General features: G+C 42.0%; 1 long non-coding RNA gene across 1 annotated transcript; it reads right to left on the minus strand.

Moving 5' to 3' along the window:
- Positions 1-14,489: 14,489 nt before the first annotated feature.
- LOC147308834 (uncharacterized) lies at positions 14,490-18,551 on the minus strand. The gene is made up of 7 exons (XR_015126167.1): positions 18,280-18,551; positions 16,648-16,779; positions 16,431-16,530; positions 16,253-16,312; positions 16,073-16,163; positions 15,749-15,906; positions 14,490-15,089 (listed from the first exon to the last, which is right to left on the minus strand). It is a non-coding gene; the product is annotated as an uncharacterized LOC147308834 (long non-coding RNA).
- Positions 18,552-18,922: the final 371 nt, after the last annotated feature.

Genomic DNA, 18,922 nt, shown 5'->3' on the forward strand with positions numbered 1-18,922 from the left:
GGAAAACGAGGGGATGGGAGAATAAAGGAGGAACAAAGGTCAAAATAAAATGATGTGATGGAGGAAAGGTGAAAATAAAAAGACAAGTGGACAGGTAGACAGCTGCAAGGACAGCCGAAAGACAGACGGAGGACCAGAAGAACCTGAGTGAGAAAATGAAAGTGTGGGTTTTTTTGTTTTTTGTCCAAACGCATCATTTGTGTGCGTGCTTACGTGGGAATGCTCAAGAGGGAGAAGTGAAAAGGAAAATGACACAGAAGGGGAAGGGTGTAAGAGCACAACAAGGAGGACAAAAGGTAGAACAGGGAGTGAGAGAGATGGTGGTGCTGCGTGGGTGTGCTGGTTGTACAATGACAGTTTTGAGCTGTAACGTTTAATATCTGCTATCCACACAGCGTTTACTTAATGTTGTGGGCAAATATCAGTTACCGACAGGTCCCTGCTCTGCGTCTTAACCCCTCTCAACCTGTTCAAATATAAAACACATTTACTCTTGCGTTACTCCTCCGCTCTACCTTTTTTCTTCACTCTGCTTTTGGTTTAGCGACAATCAGGCTGCCCGGCCCTCCCGGTGTCACAGCCTAGGCATGGGTGACACCTTTCTGAAGGCTGTCCATCTGTGGTGGGAACACCGGAGAGCCAGAGCAGGGGGCTGAAATGAAGCGCTCCTGACAGGCAGATGGCTCAGCTCCTCTGTGCCAGGACTGTGCCCAGTTTCCTCCAACCTCACCCCACCCCACTCCCATAAGTCACCCTCTCTTGACTCAGCCCATCTGTGGATTGGAGTTGAGGGGGCAGGAAGGTGTCCTTCCCTGGACTGACCACCCAATATGCACGATGCTCATTTTGTTCTGGTTCTTTTTAATATGTTAGAGGTCGGTCGCAGCCTAAATCACACGCAAAACCACCCACGCACATCCAAGTAGCTGCCCTTCTAAAGGTAAGCGAAAGGTCTTTCTTTCTTTTTTTTCTTTTTCTTTTCTGCCCAACACTCTTGGCTTTCCGTGGGCAGTTGCCATGGCTACGGCAAAGTAAGCGACCACCTGTGGGCTCGCTTCTGATGTAAAACGACGGGAAAAAAAGGCGAAAAGAGACAAATCACCAGACTGCAGACTGATTGACCGAGAGTACCCTGGAATGAATCCAACATTTCGTCTTCTCTGATGTTTCAGTACATTCAAGCAGGCAGGTTAAAAAAAACCCAAAAAACCCCCCAAAACATCTTGATTCAGCAGACAGCAGAGTCCGCTGATCAATCAGATAGGAGCTCAGACACAGTGGGCACGGCCAGCAGATTTTTCAGCCCGGGTCAAAGCAGCCCAAACCCCCCAGAGCAACTCACTCCACAGATTCTTCTCCTGCTGGACATCAATCTTCAGAGCTGCTGTCTTGGCAAAGAGCAGATTTGATTTCTCCACTGAACAGTACTCAACCCTTGACCTCCCTCCCCCCAAAGGCATGGTACTTCCAAGTAGTTGCTATGGTTACTGTAAATCGGGTGGTGGTAACGGTTGCAGCCCTGCAGGATGCAGAGCCACTGTGAACATTACAGGAATGGATATAAATTTGTACAAACCCCTTGCGAAGTGTAATTGAATGTAGTCGGTGAACCCACCCCCTGCCAATAAATTACCTGTTTATTTCTGGCCTTGAACAAGGTGACTGCCTGCAATATGTGCCAGTGTTCTGTGCAGCACGATGCTCCCAGCCTGGTCAGGGGTTGGATCCTGTTTAAAAACTCAGTCATGTCTGAGTGCTCTGCAGTCCCGTGCAGACGCAGCGTGTTTTTCTGTGCACGCGTGTCCACGGGAGCGTGTGCTCTGTGTGTACGTACATGTGTCCAGGCGTGCGAGTATGTGTTGACTTGGTGCCAGTGGGTTCCTCGTGCCAGCACCGCAGTCTGGTGAGGCAGAGCGGCATGTCGGCTGCACAGCTGCGCGCGGCCAGCTCCCATTGGCTGAGGTTAACGAGGTAGAGAGCACATCTGCATCGGAGCAGGCCACGGATGGGTGAGAATGCAGCGAAGGCTGTTTTAGTCTCTCGCTCTAACTAGACTGTGTGTCTGTGGTAGACTGTGTGTTTTTCTCATGTGCGTGAGAACGTGCATGACTGTGGATTTATTTTTATACCAGGAAGGGTGGAAATGTGTGAATGGAGTGAAAATATAGTTTATTCCAGTACAGGATTCAAAACATTCACTGCATGTACAAACAGATATTCTGTAACAGCGTAAAGACCTTATAGCAGGAATAGATCAAAAGTTTCCATCATATAAAAACTTGAATTAGTTTGGCTGATACACGTTGAATGTGTGTACACTTTCCTTACAGGATGGGAACTTGCAGCGAGTTGGATCACTGCACCATTTAAAGACGTTTACGATCATTTTCTGTGATCTGTGGCGCTGCATTGTCTGGTTAGGTTATACACCAATAATGCATAACATTATGGTGGGTGTTCATGGATCGGACTTGATTGTCAAGCACATCTTGTTGCTGTGCTCCTCAAACCATTCCTGAACCACTTTTGCTTTGTGGCAGGGAGCGTTATCCTGCTGAAAGAGGCCAGCAACAATGCTTAAGCACATGGTACGTGTCAAAGTAACATCCACCAAATTGTAAAAGAAAAGGAGCTTCATCAGATCAGGCCACCTTTGCGTATTGCTCATCGGTCCAGATCTCATCCCGAAATTCTCATTGTTTATGCTTTGGTAGTGCACAGGGGTCAGCATAAGGACCCTGACTAGTTTGCAGCCATGCAGCCCTATTAGCAGCAAACTGTGATGCTCTGTGCATTCTGACATCCTATCAGATCCAACCACACAGGCCAGCCTTCCCTCCCCATGTGCATTAGAGGGCCTGGGTGCCATTGACTCTGTCCTTGGTTCTTCCTTGGCCCATTTTTCATAGATACTGACTGCTGCAGATGGGGAACACCCCACAACTGCTGCAATTTTGGACATGCTCTGACCCAGTTGTCTAGCCATCACAGCGTGGCTCTTGTTAAACGTGCTCAAATCTTTATGCCCATTTTTCCTGCTTGAAAAAAGTCAACTTTGAAGACAAATGTTTCCCACCGACTAACAGGGGCAACAATGAAGAGATAACCAGTGTTACTCACTCATAATGTTATGCCTGATCAGTATATATCAGCAGTTTTTAAAAAGTCACTTGCAATATGAGTTGCAATCAAAAAGTTCAGGGGCTTACTAGTAAAAATCAAAAACCTTACCTTGTTTAAATTTCCTTATACCTTCTCTTGTACCTCTTGTGCTTCTTTTTGGCCTGGTTTGGCTTATATTTCTTCATGAAAGTCCTCTACTGATCAGTAGTGCGTATCCAATTTCACCCAGGAACTCAAAGTTCAGCAGAGAACAAGCAACCTCTGTCTCAATGTGACCCAGGTTTCACCTGCAGGATCGTCAGCATAGTTCAGCTGCTGTTAGGTGTTCTTCTGCAACCCAGCAGGTGTCATTAGATTTCAGTTTGAGACTGAAAGTGGCCCAGCCCTTTTTTACCTGGAGTGGCACATCAGGTCAGAAACATTGTTCTTTTCCAACATGATGGTTGTCCATCCATCCATCCATTCACTTCCGCTTATCCTTTTCAGGGTCGCGGGGGGCGCTGGAGCCTATCCCAGCTGTCATAGGGCGAGAGGCGGGGTACACCCTGGACAGGTCGCCAGTCTGTCGCAGGGCCAACACACAGGGACAGACAACCATTCGCACTCACATTCACTCGCACATTCACACCTAGTGGCAATTTGGATTATCCAATTAACCTATCCCCACAAGCTGCATGTCTTTGGACGGTGGGAGGAAGCCGGAGTACCTGGAGAGAACCCACGCAAACACGGGGAGAACATGCAAACTCCACACAGAAAGACCCCGGCCTGATGGTAGAATTGAACTCAGGACCTTCTTGCTATGCGGCAACAGTGCTAACCACCGTGCCACCGTGCTGCCTGGTTGTATACTGTGAATTTGTCACCCAAGGTCAGACTAAGTTCTAGTTTAATGCCCCCAAGGCATACAAGCGAGTACATTCATCAAAACAAGCTGAACTGTGGTATTATCATGTGTTGGTACACTATATAATTTTGAGGTCAAACCAACAAAATCATGAAAGGAGATCCAGCACACATCACAGAAGCACAACGATACAAATGAGGACTTTCACAGTCACTCCTGGAATTACATGTGCATCAGACAACTCAGCTTATCACAGCAAGAGGTGCAGTCATGCAAAGGGAATCATTTAAGTGAGCAATGACGAAGAACTCCTTGCATTGTTACATACATACAAGGTCTTAAATAATCAGGCCCCATCTTATCTTAATGACCTTGTAGTACCATATCACCCTATTAGAGCGCTCCGCTCTCGCTCTGCAGGCCTACTTGTTGTTCCTAGAGTATTTAAAAGTAGAATGGGAGGCAGAGCCTTCAGTTTTCAGGCCCCTCTTCTGTGGAACCAGCTTCCAGTTTGGATTCGGGAGACAGACACTATCTCTACTTTCAAGATTAGGCTTAAAACTTTCCTTTTTGCTAAAGCATATAGTTAGGGCTGGACCAGGTGTCCCTGAATCCTCCCTTAGTTATGCTGCAATAGACGTAGGCTGCTGGGGGATTCCCATGATGCATTGAGTTTTTCCTTTCCAGTCACCTTTCTCACTCACTATGTATTAATAGACCTCTCTGCATTGAATCATGTCTTTTATCCTGTCTTCCTTCTCTCACCCCAACCGGTCGCAGCAGATGGCCCCGCCCCTCCCTGAGCCTGGTTCTGCCGGAGGTTTCTTCCTGTTAAAAGGGAGTTTTTCCTTCCCACTGTCGCCAAAGTGCTTGCTCATAGGGGGTCATATGATTGTTGGGTTTTTCTCTGTATCTATGAAGCGCCTTGAGGCGACTTTTGTTGTGATTTGGCGCTATATAAATAAAATTGAATTGAATTGAATTGTTACTGAACATTTTTGGGAAGCTTCAGCTTAAAGATGAAACTTTTGCAGAGCCATTGCCCCGTATCCCGCAACTATTGACCCAAAAAACAGTGGGTTGAATGACTGTACTCTGGCGTCCCCCTCCTCATCTGTGAACTGATCTGCATGAGAGTTCACGCTCGTTTCTGCATGTGCTGTCCTGTGTACTCACTACTACGTCCAAGCATGATTGTGAGTGCACTCGGTCATGAATAAATATGCTTTTGTGCTTAATGGTGCTGCAGCACACAGTAGTATCTATCTAGGACAGTAGCATGTCGTGATTGTTGTTTACACAGCCTATTTACATTAGAAAGCCCCATAACAATAAGCAGTCTCACCATGTAGAGCCGATAGCCGGGGGTTTTCACGTTGAAGCCCATCGTCCTTATTGTCTGCCTCACCCGGGGAGTGTAGAATTAACAGATTAGCCAACTGGAGGGGTGGGGTGGGGGGCCTGGTGGAGGAGAAGATAATGCCTGCATCTACTGTTTGATTTCGAAAAGGAAAAGCAGCCGTGATTGTTTGAGCGAGCATGTATGAATTCATATGTCTATTTGAGGATAATGACTGAAATCGTATGCGCACGGCACCTGATGAATGTAAGCAGGCCTTGATAATGTGCTAAGCCAAGTGTCTTCCGATCTGTCTTGACTATTTGGGATTTATTTTTCAGTCTGCGTGTGCGTTTGTGAACTGACACACTATGAAGTGACGTGCGTGCGTGTGTGTGAGATAGGAAATCAGACGGAGAGAGCAAGCATTGAGATGTGAAGAGAGAGGGCAAACATATTCCTCTTTACCTTGGATCCACTGGCTGAGTCACTGCAGATGGAGGGCATTTTTCATGCTGCATTGCTACACAGTTCCCTTTACTGCGTTATTTTTTATGACACTCCTCCCCAAGGATGCTGGAGTCTTAAGGAGGCCTCTGACTGTGATTAATATAACAGCCTTCGATGCTGCCTGACATTTGAGATCTTCTCCTACATCAATGCACATCTGTCTCATTCTTCACCAGGCGGGTGATGGCGGCAGCCTCGCGTCATGCTAGGGGAGGCATGGTGGTTAGCAGAATATTCAAACCTCCATCTGGCTCTTTTTGTCTTTCTTTCATTTTACCCCCACTGTCTTCTTCTTTTGCCTCTCTTCCTGTCATTCACTGCTTCCCTCAGATTCGGTTTATCTCACTTCCTTTAAACACACAGGTAGTGTCTCTCCCGCTCCTGCTGATTTTTCACGTGCCTCTGATGCTTCTGTTCCCAGTGGGTTCTAGGTATCACTCTTGGTTGGCCGGCTTAAATAAAACTCAGCCATCAATTATCAAACAACACTTGTTTGTCCTGGGAAACTTGCTGGCGTAATTATACAGCAGGCGTTGGAATCCAAGGGGTATTTTACTGCAATGTATCACAGGAACACCCCCCACCCCCCCGTAGAAGAAATCAAAACTGGGTCAGAGCTTCAAAATATCAAAAGAGGAGCCTTATTATCATTTCTGTGTATTGTTAAGCTTCGTATTCTGCCAGAGAAGAACTCTCTAAACAATAGGATAGCACATCTAGGATGGAAATTAGGATACAGTGGGAGGAGAGGGATACCAAGACTCCAGATGTCAGGGAAGAAGGCTCTGTCGTGGTGTGTGTGCTTGTGTCCAAAGCAGCCTATCGCTTTTAACACATATTCAACGTTTCAGTGGCTCCTGCATGGCATTTAAAGCCTTCAAATCTCGGTCCCTGCACCATTTACCTCCAGAATCTTCAGGGAATATCTTGGACCTGTGTACGTGCAACAGATCTAAGAGGGTAACACATATCTCTTTGTGTATATGTGTATCATGTAAAGTACACGTGGGTGGTTAAATATATATGTCAGTTAGACACAAGCAATGTGCAGCAGCTGCACCCATCTGACTGCTTGTGCTGAGGAGTGTGATGATGCAAAGATGTGTATAGTGCCTGTGAGTGCAGTGAAAGGGAGGTCTGAAGGCATTTGGATTGTCTTGTTGGAAAATCAAATGTTCCCCCGTTTCTCTCCTCCTTCACCTCTACTTTCTGCAGTTTTCTTAAAAGGCAGGAAAATTGACCAATCCCAGGGACTCGCTTATCTGGTATCGAGTCTTTGTAAGTTTGATGTTTAGTCAAAAACAATGTATATAAAATATGGACTACAGTGACTAACTTATTTATTAGACAGTAAAAAAACATGGATGTAGCTTCCAGGTTCCATAAATGAAGCCAATCCACAAGTTACTTACAGCTGCATTCTATTTGAAGGCCAGGAGGTGGCAACACCTGTGGTTGCAAAAAGACCTCTGGTCCTAAAGAGTCTATGGAAAAACAGCTTTCTGTCTTGACCTGTGTACACACTTTCCTTTTGAGTTTATAGGCTCAGTCACTCACTTTAGGACATACTGAACAAAAATTAAGCCTATTTTGAAAATTTCGGTCATGCTGCGTTTCAGAATGTATAATTGTCCTTGGTATGAAACCACAAGCTCACTGGCTAGTAATCACAAGTCAGTAGCCAATGAGTGTGTGGTTTCACAATCAGACTATATCTTTTTTGCAATCAAGATGGCAGAAATGCCCATCTCAAGTAGGGCTGAACGATTATGGAAAATAATCTAATTGCGATTTTTTGCCCCAATATTGCGATTGCGATGCGATATGCGATTATTTTTTAAGGTCTTTGTCTTCTGTATTATTAAACAAAGACAAGCAATACATCATATAGTATGGCCAATACTATATTACATTAATTTTAAACTGTTCTTTCCTGGAAGACAGACCTCTGTTATGATGACATGAGGTGATGCATGAATTGATGACTGACATTTTTATTTAACTTCTTCAATCACAACAGTATATTTGAACATACACAATAGTTTATTTTTAGCTTACAAACATCTGAGCAGAAAGTGCTGACAAGGAACCCTGGTGTAAACATTAAAATGAAAGTCAGTACAATGTGCAGATTGCAGAAATATATATAAAAAAAAAATCAGTGGCTTTACCACACTCAGTTTTTCGACATCTGTGAACTACTAGACAGTCATTCAATTAAAAAATAATATTAAATAAATAAAACTAATAAATAAAAAATACACACATCTTACTGATCTCTGCAGTCAGTAACATTACACATAAAGTGCAAACATAATAGCAATTGTATAAACACACACACAAACACGCCTTTAAAGTTTAAAGGCGTGAAATTGGACGGTCTAGCCTTCTGATTAGCGTCACCGCTGTCTCGGTGGAGTTTAATAAACTCGGCCGTCTGCTTCTTGCTATCTAAAATATAACCAGACACTGGTGTAAATTCTCGACTGTCTCATACTTCTGTTTAATAAGTTTTCTGTTTGACGTTTAGTCAGCTGTGTGAAAACCAAGGAGGAACCCACCCGGGGGATTAATAAAGTTTTATTTTATCTAATCTAATAACTTTAATCTCAGCCAAACCGATTTACTCACGAACAAACAAAACACTGAAAAAAGCCCAACAATAACATTTTTAGGTTGTCTAAGTGACTTATATATTACGTTTAACCCGAGCAGCGAAACTCCGCGGTGATCTGAAAATGATGTGCCGGGAGTTGTGCCGTTCTCGGCCGCATCAGTAATCCTCGAGCTCCCGGCTAGCTGTCGAGCTGGTGGGTAGCAGACGCCTCTGAAAACGTCGAAGCACTTTTGCAAATATGGGATATCTTGATAAACCGAGCAGATATTTGATGTTTACACAACTACTTTCTCGCCTGAAAATATGTTAAAAGTTTATTTTGTGACCCAGAAAGATTAGTATGAGTAATTTTAAAACTTAGTAGCGGCCGCCATTGCTGGAAACTGGAGTTTGGCTGGGCCGCGCTATGAATTCTGGGATATGGTAGTAATTTGGACAGCTTTATAATTGCAGTATAATCGCAGCCTTTGCGGTTAGAAAATTGCACTTGATCATGTCGCGATATTATCGCAAATGCGATATATCGTTCAGCCCTAATCTCAAGGCTTCAAAACAGAACTTCAGAAACCAGTGGGTGATGTCGCCATAGCTACATCCATCTTTTACACTGTCTGTGATGCCGAGTCATTGGCTACACTAACAGGCTTGACTGGCAGAGTGCATCCCTAGACTGTATGGAGGAAAGGGAGAGACACAGATACCTGTAAATTGCTGATAAACTACACATGAGTATTAAATTACTACAATATGGAGATCACACTTCTCAGCACAGATGCTAACAGACCAATTATACAGGAAGACATGAGTGAGGTATAATTATTAATAATGCTCTAAAAAGTACCAAAACCACAAACAAGATTGAAGCTGTCAATCAATGCATCCATGCTGCTAATAGTGCATAAACTATGGCCTTACTAGAAGTCTACTGCACCACCAGGTTAGCACTGTTGCCCCACAGCAAGAAGGTTGGAATCCATTGGCCAGCTCGGACCTTCCTGTGTGGTGTTTGCATGTTTTCTCCAGAAACTCTGCCTTCCTCCCAAGAACCCGCATTTTAACCAGTGTTGGGGAGTAACAGAATACAAGTATCGGCATTACATATTTAACCTCCTAGGACCTGGCGTCCACATATGTGGACATCACAGTTTGGGTTGTCTAGACCAAAATACTACATTTTGCTCTACAAGGGCCTGATATCCACTTATGCGGACATTATATTGCCACTGTTCTATTGAAATTTTAAACAAATATCCTCATATGTGAATATCATTTTTCTCAGAAACAAAGATTAGGTCAAATAAAATCTGTTAGTTCTTTGTTTTTACATTCATCAGGTGCCAATCAGCCCAAATATCAAAGAGAAATTTAAAATGCATACCATGGAAGAGTTCAGGTCTTAAGGTTAAAATACAAAATATGAGTAACTGTTACTGTTACAGTTACTGTTTAAAACAGTGATAATTAGAATACAGTTACTTTCTTGGAATTATTGGATTATACTGCGGTCTTTCCGTTTCATATGTTAGGCTATCCCCTCTCTAATTGTGGTAATTCCACGCATTGCCAGAAACCCAAACAAAACACAAAATAAGAGGCTTTAATGTAAGCGTCCTGTTAATGTTGGTGGCGTCAGTTACACAATGAACCCGGAAACGGCACAAAAGTTTCAGCAGTGCACGGGCAGGAATGCATTCCTTGGAAATTCCGACACCACTTCACATTGAAAGAAAGGGATGGGCAAAATCTGACCGTGCAATGCAAACTGTTTCCCAGCAACCAAGTTGCTCTCAGTGTCAAAAGACTCCACCTCCAACCTAAAGAAACATCTGGATCAGTAGTTTAAAACTACTGATCCAGATGTTTCTTTAGGTTAGTCAAGTCACAAGTCTTAGAACATTTTTTCAAGTCAAGTCTAAAGTCATAAAATTAATGACTCGAGTCTGACTCGAGTCCAAGTCATGTGACTCGAGTCCACACCTCTGGTACATTCATGTAGTTGTAAAAAGCATGACAATATAGTAAGTGATCCAAAGTATTTAGAATACGTTACAAATTAAATTTTGGGGCATGTATTCTGTAATCTGTAGTGGAATACATTTTAAAAGGTTACTTTTAAAATGTCGACACTAGCTTAGTCTTCATTTTTCAGCCAAAATTTCATGTCATGAACCAAATCACATTTAAGACAAAAAAGGAACATCATACAGGGAATTGTATTGTGAGGTTAACTATTCAGATTTAATTCTGTTTGAACACCTATATCAGTATTGCAGTGAGAGTGTGGATGCAGATAAGTGGAAATGCCTGCCAAAAAAAGGTCAATCAAAGAAAACAAAAGCCAAACTACACACCAATCAAACACCTGCCTGCTGGGGAGGATGGAGTGAGTCATATTTTGTTAGCAATATTTCATCTTTTAAGTATCATTGTGATCACTGTGGAATCCATGTCCCGAACAAGGATTGTCTGAATCAAAAAAAAAGGTCAAATCTCCAAACTACAGACACTTTTTTCCCTTCCCACTGGCTTCAAAGACCAAAGGTCTCATCAAGGTGGACATTTTTGCTGTGAAGTAATGGCACGCGCAGCAGGCAGTGTGGGAGGTTTATTTCCAAAAGGGGAAAGGCACAAGTTTATCTGCGGTTCCCTTTCGTCCTGTATTTGCTGTCTGCAGTTAGTCCTTCTCTGATGCATTGCTTTAAAAGGCATCAGGGAAACCCGTCTCTCTCTCTCTCTCTCTCTCTCTCTCTCTCTGTGGATTCAATTGACACTAGTTTGTGTGTCTTGGGATTTTCGGCATGTGCAATACACACACACCCACACACACACGACCTAAAAAAGCGTATCCGCGCACACTCTGAGCCACACGAGGTGAAACACACATACACAAACACACCCCCTCTATGCAGCACAGTAAACACAGTGATTTTGGCTCCATTTTCTCCAGGGTGGTGACAAGTCCCCCCCTCTCACATGGTTGAAATGAAATCCAATTATATCCGTAATGCCTCTTCAACTGTTCTTCTGCTTTGAAGGAGTCAGCTTCCTTGAGTCACCACTGCTGGACCCGAATGTGCTCGGCAAACCAGTGATGCGCAGTGGTGCAAATGTGCAGTGGAGACAGATGTATTGCGTGTGTGTGTGTGTGTGTGTGTGTGTGTGTGTGTGTGTGTGTGTGTGTGTGTGTGTGGGTGTGAAACAGCGGCAGAATTCTTCTGTCTAAGTCAACTAAGTGACTTAACTCCCCGTCAAACTTTGTTACTCTGGTAAGTGTGTCGCGTTGTTAGTGGGAATGGCTGTCTATTTGCATATTTTAATTAAATAGCAGGAATTTAGAATTAATCACTTTCTAAATTTATGGGCTAATTATATGGTTTTTGTCCTTGACATGTCAGCGTCACCCACCCGTGAATAAATTCATCACGGCCAAAGTTACGCTGACACCTGCAAACTTTGCTTCCTTCACTTACCCCTCAATTAGCCTCTTTTATGCTCTCTTCTGACACAATAAATCACATACTGTCACATTGTCTCTGTCATAGCGCCCCTGTGACAGCCCGATCGCGGAGATGAGTGGGCGGAAAATGCACGTACGGTGTGTGCGCACGTGCCCCTGCACGTGCACGTAAAGCGACTTCTGCACACCCAGTGCACTCGCTAAAACAAAAGTAAATAAATTAAATCAAATACAGGCCCTCTTTGATAAACTGGACATGGACGAGGTCTCGCGTGTTCCCATGCCCCCCTCCCCGAAGGAGATGCTGTGTGTTTGGGGTTGCCGATTGAGCAAACAGCGCGTCGTGTTACCTTTTCACGAATAGCGCTTAAAATGACATGAAAGGGAGATCACCCTTTTTGTCAGTTTAGTTCAGTTTGAAGAGAAAAGTGATCAAACTTGTGCAGATGAGGCTATTAAACGTGCACAGCTTAGTTTGTATGTAAACACGTGACATCTGCAGTGTCTGCGCTTCATTTACACATCATTTGCACACGGCAAACAACCAAATTGGTGCTTGGTGTGCACGTCTCCCCGCGCTGTATAATGTCGTGAAACAACAAGAACTCGGCGGGGGATGCAGAAGCAAGAAAAAGGAATGCAAATGGCCCAGAGTGGAGCCAAATTTCTGCTACAGTCAAGATGTTCACCGCAAATAACTGACATAAGATGTTTCTGCACGCTAGCCTGTATCCGAGCAGTGCACAGAGGCAATGTATCCACATTGCGCTTTTAATTAAGAATGCGAGTTTGGCAGATGGGTGTGAATCCAAGTTCCTTTTCCAACCCAAAATGCAAACTGGCACTTGTCATTGTCCATCTGCTTTATTTCCTGTTCTTGGGATTTAATATCAGCGGCTAATAAACCCTCACACCTTGAGCTTGAGCTCCCACCATGTGTATCCTCCACGCTGAAGCTAGACTAACTGCTTCCATGCTGCCACTTGTTATTCTGCATACAGTATGCTCCAGTGTGGTTCAAGTGATGGCTGGATATAAATTCCAGCAGCATCACAAAAATCCTCAAATCCCCCCTACCACCCCACCCATCCACTTCATTGCTGATAGTTTAAAATTCAATATTCATGCACGGTGGGAAAAAAATAAAAAATCCAAGGTTAGTTAGAAAACACAGACGCCTTGTTACACTGACACTAATATAAAGCTGCGGTATGTAGAGCTTCTTTCGACCTAGATAGAAATCGAAGACGGGGTTTCATCTACACAAATTAGTGCGTGCATCTGGATTTGCATGGTCTGATTATTTCAAGATTTATCAGCAAGATTTTCTCCAGACCTCTTTGACCTTGAAAAGACAGCTGCTCTGACTGCACGAGATTAACAAGCCGGTGTTGTGGTGTTCTTGGTTGAGAAACAAAAATGGCTTATAGCAAGACAACAAGGGTAAAGGTGTGGCACGATACTGAAACAAAGTTAAAACCCCCCTGAGCATCGGCACTGCATCTGTTCAGTTGCATGAATTCTAATGCTGATTCACTACCTTTTTTATGGTTTTTCATTTCTTGACTGCTGCTTCAAGGTCACAACACTTAATCCTTTGACACTGAAGGATCCAGTAATACTTAAGCAGTATTAACTGATTTTTTTCCCTGTTTGTTTTGAGCAATATAGGGCAGTGGAGCAAGCTGTTTTCAGCAATGACATAAAACGTGGATATGTCACAGATGTTAGCAAACAGCTGCCTTTTGAAAGCACACAAAATTTAATTTGGAGACATGCTGGCATGCAAATGTTTCCGCTCAAGCCAAAGAAGAAGTGCTTAAAGAGCGTTTCCTGCCTCCCATTTCCCGCTGTGGTCTCAGTATGATCGTGTTGAATAGGACCATACTCAGACCACACTGACTCCGTATGATCTCAGTCAATAAGTTATGATTTTTTTTTAAGTTTCTGGGTCTACATTGATGGACAGTTGTGGACTTTAACAAATAGTTGACTTGCATACATTTCCATACTATACTTCCCAACAGAAGCACTACTTCCAAAGACATGCTAACTACCACAAAACAGAAAAAACAAAACAAAACACTACTATAAAATGATATTGGAGGATGGATGAGTCCATTAACTGTTTAGGAAATACAGCCATTTTTATGCACACTTTCTCATGTCTTAATGCATTCAGTCTTGTATTTAATAACTCTATCGGGTTGAGATCCAGTGACTGACTTGGTCATTGAAGAATATCCCACGTCCCTCCTTTGAGAAACTCCTGCACTGTAAAAAAAAATCTGTCAAATTTACGGTAAAATACCGGCAGCTGTGGTTGCCAGGAATATACCGTGTAAAAAATGTGGAATCTGTAAAAGACAATACGGTATACTGGTTTTGTAACCCTAATTTTTAAGGTAGACAACGTATTATTTTACCAAAATCATGATAGAAAAAACCAAATATATTTGTCAATTATACAGCAATTTAATGTAAAAAATGCAACTTTCCATAGCTTTTTACAGATATTTGCAGTAAAAAAAAAGTAATAATATAATAATATTTACAGTAATTTGTTGTTAATTTAACAGTAATAGGATAGACCCTATTATTGTAAATAACTGTAAAAATAACAGAAATATGTTAAACCTTATTAAAACCTTTGACAGTAAAAAACACAGTGAAATTGTATAACAAATTACAGCATTTTATTTTGACCAGATACATTTTACGGTAAATTCCTGGCAACCACAGCTGCCGGTATTTTACCGCTAAAAATACAGTACAATATGAGGAACATAAATGGTTTACCGTACATTTTACATTTGCAACCGCTAAATATAGAAAAATCTAAAGATGCTCATATACAACCAAGGTAGAGAATATTACTGATAAACAATGAGAAAATTTGACATACCATTTGAAAACAGACTAAACATATTATTTTCTCTATTCCTACAAAACAGCATAGATCTTGAGAATACAGCATGTGTCCATATATATGGCTGGTAATCCATGGAGGAATGAATAAACATGAAACAAAATATTACCTGCCCCTGACCTATCAACAGTAATGAGTCACTGGGTCCTGCCTTGGTGAAGGAAAGGACTCGGTGGAGTTTCTAATGCGCATGGTGTTGAAGATACAAGCTCTGCAGGAGTACTTCAATGTCCATCAGGAGTTCACTTTGGACTGGCAGGATCCCCTCTGCAGCAAAAAAAATGGACAAAGTTTGATCAGTGCTTGAGCAAAATGCACAGAAATGAACAAAACGTGCTGCCAAAACCAGATCTAATGATAAATGATTTCTTAAGTGTAAAATATACAGTTCTTAAAGGATAGCTATTGTCAAAATGCAACCTGGGCTGTTTTTTTCAGTTTTTTTTTTTTTACTGTAAACGAGACAAACATATATCTAAAAGCATAATTACGACAAACAAGCCGTTTTTGAGATTGACCGTGATTTTGTTTTGTGGTCAATAGCCAGTGAATGGGAATACTAGGGGGCCGGGGCATAAATTTGAGCACATCAAAATCGATACAGTAAAAAAAACAAAAAAAAAAAACAGCCCAGGTTGCGTTTTGGCAATAGTTATACTTTAAATCTACTTGTGTAAAAGTTATACATAGACAACGCAGCCCTAATCACAATCATAATTTGTTGGAAAACGTATTTAAGTTTCGTATTGATTTATCATAGAACTTGAAGTTAATGGCTGAATGCATGGTGATGAGACCTATCATTCAATCTACATTTTATAGCGTATGAAACTGCTCACCTGGACATGAACCTGAGCTCGGCTGATTAAGATTAGTGTCTCCTGTCCATCTTTCTTTAGCAAAACTTGAATAATACCACTGCTTACCTCTTATTGAATCTTTGGGTGCAGACTTAATTGAAGAGCCTCGTATAAACAGGCAGGGTGTGATGTTTAGGGAAACCAAAGAATACAGCCGCCATCATTTCTGCCAGAAGACTCATTGGGTGCAACGAAGCTTTCATTGTGGACTGGCTAGATACCTTCTGCATTCAGAAGGAAAACAAGAAGGGCATACACCATAAACAATAATAACTGACAAAAATAATGAGACAAGAAATTAAAGTAACAAAATAAGTGCAAATCAAGTTTCCCTGTGTTACAGTGTAGCTGAATGTTTTTCAACAATTTGATTTACGGTAAAACACATACCAAATATTTCCAGCCAAGGTTTGTTTCAATCTTCAGCATTTTTTTCCTGCCATTGTCTTGAAACTGTTTCATCTGTCTCTCTCATTTGATGCTGTTTACAAAAACAAAACAGCAATATTGTAAAGGGAAAAAGGAAAATGAATTTAATGGAAAAAAAAAGATTATGACCTGAAATCTCACCATTTCCTGAGAGTCACAGGTCCTTTGAGTATCCTTATGGTTTCTGCTCAAATTCAGTGTCTGAAAAGGGCAGGAACAAAACAAACCTTTTTAATCATAATAAAGACAAAATAAGATTTAGAGACAGACGACAAAGAAATGTGTAAAATATCTTCTTGAATCTGTTTACTTTACTAACCTTGAAAGAGACTCTTGGGTCTTAGCTGTGCCACCACCCTTAAACCTTAAAACAGATGGAGACGATATGCTGGCCTGGCTTGAAATTTCCATATTTGGTGCTGTAAAACAATATCACAAACAATAGATTAATTGTACTTTTTGGACCTTGGCCAAAGCATAATAGAAAAAACAGAAAGTCCTTCATGGCTATTGTGCAATGAAATCATAATACTTACTGGTTTGTTTCTCAGATGTCTCCACTCCTAATGATTGTAGTGCCTCCAGTACAATTTCAAGGATTGAGGCACACAGGTCCGGCAGCACCTTAGTAATGGAACTCCTTATGCTGCCCCCCATTTCCAAGATGTCTGATAAAAGAATGTGAATAAAGGTCAATTTACACCAAGTGGTACCTTTGGTCTTAAAATATGAAGCTGATCTTGCTTGATACTACACTTTTATACAGTGTTTCGTAAGTACCAAACTAACAGCACCATTATTGTGACAGCACACTGTGTTTCAGTGTTTCAATGGAACCATTTGGTACCCATACTTCATGTAAGATGTTAATGGATAGAAATCAATTAAGTCAATGGGTTTTGACCAAAAAAATCATTTTATTTAAAACAGCTTACTATCACTTATGTCACACAGAACATCAGCAGGAGGCTCAGTAGAGGGCTCTTCTGATTTCTGCCACAGATCAGACTCTAGCAGACATCTCAAAGTCTCTCTTAAAGGCACATAATAGGCAAACCTATCTTTTCTGTTTTCATCTCTCCCTAAAAATATTTTCTTTGGTTCCGCATAGTTGAAGGCTTTTTTAAAGATCTGAGCTCTGGAGTGCACTGTCCTCAATGGCCCGGTATGACATGCAGAAAAAAGATCATAGCTTTTGACAGACTCGCAGACTTTGTTGATGTCCTCCTCTGATAATGATGTGTCATCTTTTAACAGTGATGCAAGTTTACCCAAACTGTATGTCTGTCCCAACTCATGCATGTTCTGCATTTCCTCTACAATGTTCTGTATGGTTGAAGCAGGCAGTAGAAACTGACCCTGCAATTTTAAGTAGAATAGTGAAACGTTTCTCAGAAAAAGATCACAGAATTCAGGGGGCATTTCCATGTTATCTTCATGTGTAATAGACTGTGCAGCAGGCTCGGAAATCAAGGGTACAAAGTCATCTGATGTGGTTGGAACAGATGATGATTGACATGCAGACTCTCTATATAAATCACCAATGCTGCTGTCTGAAAACTCTGTGTTTACGTGACATGTGAGCAGTAAAAGATGATTTAACTCTAAAGGTATTTGTGCATCCTCTTACTGGACAAGTGACCACGTGTCCTTCCACAATATGGCTCTTCAGATGAGCTATTAACTCTTTAGAGTTCTGACACTGACGTTCACACATCGCCATTGCACATGTAAACGAAGAAACCACCACCACACCAGTGACATGGGTGGGGGCAGTGTCTTCGGTAAAAATGAGCCTTAAACGCGCCATACCTGGTGTATGTCTGCTTGCAGCCTGCTTCAATACACCGAAAGAAACAACGTGGCTCATTCCGATGCAGTTTACAATGAAGCACGTAGCCCCTTGATGACTGAACTACCTTACCACAGAAATTACACGTTAACATAACTCCATGTACTTTGGTAATTCCTCCCTAGCGAATTAAGCACGCCATATACAGAAACTAATCCAGAGCAATGCTTCCCTCGCAACAGTAATGCTAACTCAACTCACAAATGCTAACTAAATTCACAACCTCACTCATAAAAAACGAACTGCTAAAATTATCTATAAACGCTGGGCTGGTGGATTTTTATAACAGAGATAACTTGAAGTTGCATGTACTCACCTCACCTCGAACTAATTGTAAGCTGCCAGGATGTCTACAAATTCCGAAGATGCTGTGGTCCAAGCAGCAATAAATGGCGCTAATATACGAGTTCAAAACTGTGTCCGTTAGCGAAGCCAACTTGAGTCTCCTGCATGAAAAAAAGAGCGGTTGGCACACAGCTCAGCAGCGCGCCGCGCTATTGGTCATTTTCAGGTGACGTCATCCCGCAATGTAACGTCGCTCTTTGTTTCTTTAGGAGGTTCGATCAGAAGTCACGTCTGCAGACCGCTGCAGCCACGTCTTACCTTGCTTCCCCTTTTTTTTGGTGAAATGGTTCGCTCATACTGCACAATGTTGCTACCAGATTTTTTTTCTCTGCAATTCGAACGTAAAACGTCTGTACACAGTTTACCAGCAGTTTAGCTACCAATCAACAGCGATCACACAAATTCAAAATTTAAGGCCGACCCACTTAAGGTGGTCTGATAATATGGCGTGAAACACAACAACATAAAGTTGTTTTAAAATAATAATTAAAAAAGATTATTGAAATCAATTTTATTCACAACCATAAACTTTATTTTTAACATCTTCTTTTGCTGTTGATTTTTTTATCAGAAGGTTAACAATGATATACTGCAGGCCTAACTTTTAATCTGTA

Source organism: Aulonocara sp. 'chitande type north' Nkhata Bay, linkage group LG18 (genome assembly GCF_057382095.1).
Source record: "Aulonocara sp. 'chitande type north' Nkhata Bay isolate Kocher_YH1m ecotype deep benthic linkage group LG18, A_spYH_male_GT1.1, whole genome shotgun sequence".
Classification (NCBI taxonomy): Eukaryota; Metazoa; Chordata; class Actinopteri; order Cichliformes; family Cichlidae; genus Aulonocara; species Aulonocara sp. 'chitande type north' Nkhata Bay.